General features: G+C 45.8%; 1 pseudogene; it reads left to right on the top strand.

Moving 5' to 3' along the window:
- The window catches only part of LOC111954124 (gephyrin-like), a 151,094-nt pseudogene that overhangs the window by 64,110 nt on the left and 83,626 nt on the right, over positions 1 to 3,358 (top strand).

The following is a 3,358-nucleotide window of genomic DNA, read 5'->3' as shown; positions in this document are numbered from 1 at the left end:
CTCTCTCTCTCTCTCTCTCTCATAGGCTGGGAGGCTTTATTTCAGCCTATAAGATCGTGCCAGATGAAATTGATGAGATTAAGGTAAGTTGATCATTGGATGTCTATCTATTTGTCAGTCATCAGACCTGGGTTSAAATTGTATTTAAAATCACATACTTTGAGCATGTGCTTTGGTGTGCCAGATGGACAGTGTTTGCACTTTTTGGTATATTCGATTGGTTCCATTTTGCCAAACAACCTCAATGAAGCGAGACTTAAGTATTTAAAAGATTTCAAACACTTTTTGACCCCAGGATCTGTATTMTAGAGTCTTAGAGTAGGAGTGCTGATCTAGGGTCAGGTCCTCCCATGTCCATATGATCTTAATCATAATAATAAAAAAATAAAAAAAAAATGATCCTAGATGCGTACTCCTACTCTGAGACGAATKAATATGGTCTGCTCAGCAGTAACTTATCTTTCTATCCCTGTCTCACTGTCTTTCTAGAAGACATACACCCCTTCAAATGAGTGAATTTAGCTATTTCAGCCACACCCGTTGCTGACAGGTGTATAAAATCGAGCACACCGCCATGCAATCTCCATAGACAAACATTGGCCATAGAATGGCCTTACTGCAGAGTTCATTGACCTTCAACGTGGCACCTTCAACTGTAAGTGCTGTTATTGTGAAGTGGAAATGTCTAGGAGCAACAACGGCTTAGCCGCGAAGTGGTAGGCCACATAAGCTCACAGAACGGGACCACCGAGTGCTGAAGCGCATAGTGCGTTAAAAACCATCTGTCCTCGGTTGCAACWCTCACTACTGAGTTCCAAACTGCCTCTGGAAGCAACATCAGCACAAGAACAGTTCGTCGGGCCCTTCATGAAATGGGTTTCCATGGCCGAGCAGCCGCACACAAGCCTAAGATCACCATGCGCAATGCCAAGCGTCAGCTGGGGTGGTTTAAAGCTCACCGCCATTGTACTCTGGAGCAGTGGAAACGTCTTCCCTGAAGTGATGGATCAAGCTTCACCATATGTCAGTCCAACGGACAAATCTGGGTTTAGTGGATGCCAGGAAATCTTAACACTACAGCATACAATAACTTTCTAGATGATTCTGTGCTTTGGGGAGGCCCTTTTCCTGTTTCCGCATGACAATGCCCCCGTGCACAAAGCGAGGTCCATACTGAAATGGTTTGTCGAGATCGGTGTGGAAGAATTTGACTGGTCTGCACAGAGCCCTGACCTCAACCCCATCRAACACCTTTGGGATGAATTGGAATGCCGACTGTGAGCCAGGCCTAATCGTCCAACATCAGTGACCGACCTCACKAATGCTCTTGTGGCTGAATGGAAGCAAGTCCCCGCAGCAATGTTCCAACAACTAGTGGAAAGCCTTCCCAGAAGAGTGGAGGCTGTTAAAGAGGCAAAGGGAGGACCAACTCCAAGTTAATGCCCATGATTTTGGAATGAGATTTTCGACGAGCAGGTGTTCACATACTTTTGGTCATGTACGGTATGTCACACCTTGTATACAGTCTAAGCCACAATCGTCACCCTCATGACCTCTTAGCAGTGACCTGCTGTATGAAACATCCTCTCCATCAGTGCCAATGAGACTCATGTCACGTGACATGAGGTATACCTAGGAACCTATCAGATCCTATGTCTCAGTCTGTCTCTCTCTGTCTGTCTCATCAGGAGACTCTGGTGGACTGGTGTGATGAGAAAGAACTCAATCTCATCTTGACAACCGGGGGGACCGGCTTCGCTCCCCGTGATGTCACACCTGAGGTAAGTGTGCGTGTCTGTCTGTCACCTAGCAATTGTACCTTGCTGTGTTACCCAGTCACAGGTTTTCTTTCTTCTTTGTCTACTGCCTCTTATCTGCACCGGCTCCCCTTGTCTCGACGGAAACTGTAACATGCAGATCCAAAATGACAATGGGTGGTGTGTGTCACTGAGAGGGGAAAGGAGTGGAGTGTGGAGGAGCCTCCTTAGCTGATTAGTACAGCCACACACAGGGCTGTCTGTCCACTACTGTTACTAATGGCTCTCAGAAGTACCACTGGAGTCCCTTCATTTATCACCACTGAGACACTTGTGGGTTGGTTGAAGACACATACTCAGTAATATGGTATATGATAGCACTGTGTGTGTCTGGACGTGTTTAGCTCTTCTGGTGGGGACCAGAAGWCCCCACAACAATAGTAAACCAACTATTAGTCGCCATGAGGTCAAATGCTATTTCTAGGGGGTTTGGGGTTAAAGTTAGAATTAGTGTTAGAATTATGTTCGTTTTATGGTTAGGGTTAGTAGCTAGGGTTAGTTTTAGGGTTAGGGTTAGGAGCTAAGTTTAGTTTTAGGGTTAGGAGCTACGGTCAGTTTAGGGTTAGGGTTATGGAGCTAGGGTTCGTTTTAGGGTCAGGGTTTAGGAGGCTAGGGTTAGTTTTTTAGGGTCAGGGTTAGGAGCTAGGGTTAGTTTTAAGGTTAGGAGCTAAGGTTAGTTTTAGGTCAGGGTTAGGAGCAGGTTAGTTTTAGGGTCAGGTTAGGAGCTAAGGTTAGTTTTAAGGTTTAGGGTTAGGGTTAAAGTTAGGTTTTTTGGGTGTTTAGAGGTTAGGGTTAGGGTCAGAGTATGGGTTAAGGTTAGGTTTAGGGTTAGGGTTAGGGTTAGGGGTTTAGGGGTTTAGGGTTAGGGTTAGGGTTTAGGTTTAGGGTTTAGGGTCAAGGTTAGGGTTAGGGTAAGAGTGTGGGTTAGGGTTAGGTTTAGGGTTAGGTAGAGGTTAGGGTTAGGTTATAGGTTAGGTTTAGGGTTAAGGTTAGGTTTAGGGTTAGGGTTAGGGTTAGTTAGGGTTAAGGTTTAAGGTAGGTTTAGGGTAGGGTTAGGGTTAGGGTTTAGGGTTAAGGTTAGGTTTGGGGTAATAAGGTTAGGTTAGGGTTAGGGTTAGGTTTAGGGTTAGAGGTTAGGGAAAATAGGATTCCGAATGAGACTGTTAAGGTTAGCTGTACAATACTGTTGTGTGTGTGTGTGTGTGTGTGTGTGTGTGTGGTGTGTGTGTGTGTGTGTGTGTGTGTGGTGTGTGGTGTGTGTGTTGTGTGTGTGTGTGTGTGTGTGTGGTGTGTGTTTCAGTGGCTTGTCTATTGATGAAGGCTTTATTACCCCAGTATCCCTGCTTCTGTGTTGATGATCCCACTCAACTGTAGGTGTCAAGGGATTCTCTCCCTCTCTCTTTTTTCCTCTCTCTCTTCTCCCTCCATTGAGAATATGCCTTCCTTTACACTAGCTTCTCTCTCCTCCCCCTCTCTCCTTCTACCACCCTCCTTTCTCAACCCACTCTCTCTTTTTCCCTCACCACCTCCGCTCTCTCCTC

Source organism: Salvelinus sp. IW2-2015, linkage group LG28, assembly GCF_002910315.2.
Source record: "Salvelinus sp. IW2-2015 linkage group LG28, ASM291031v2, whole genome shotgun sequence".
Taxonomy (NCBI): domain Eukaryota; kingdom Metazoa; phylum Chordata; class Actinopteri; order Salmoniformes; family Salmonidae; genus Salvelinus; species Salvelinus sp. IW2-2015.
Note: the sequence above shows the minus strand (reverse complement) of the source record. Positions and strands in the feature narration are given on the sequence as shown.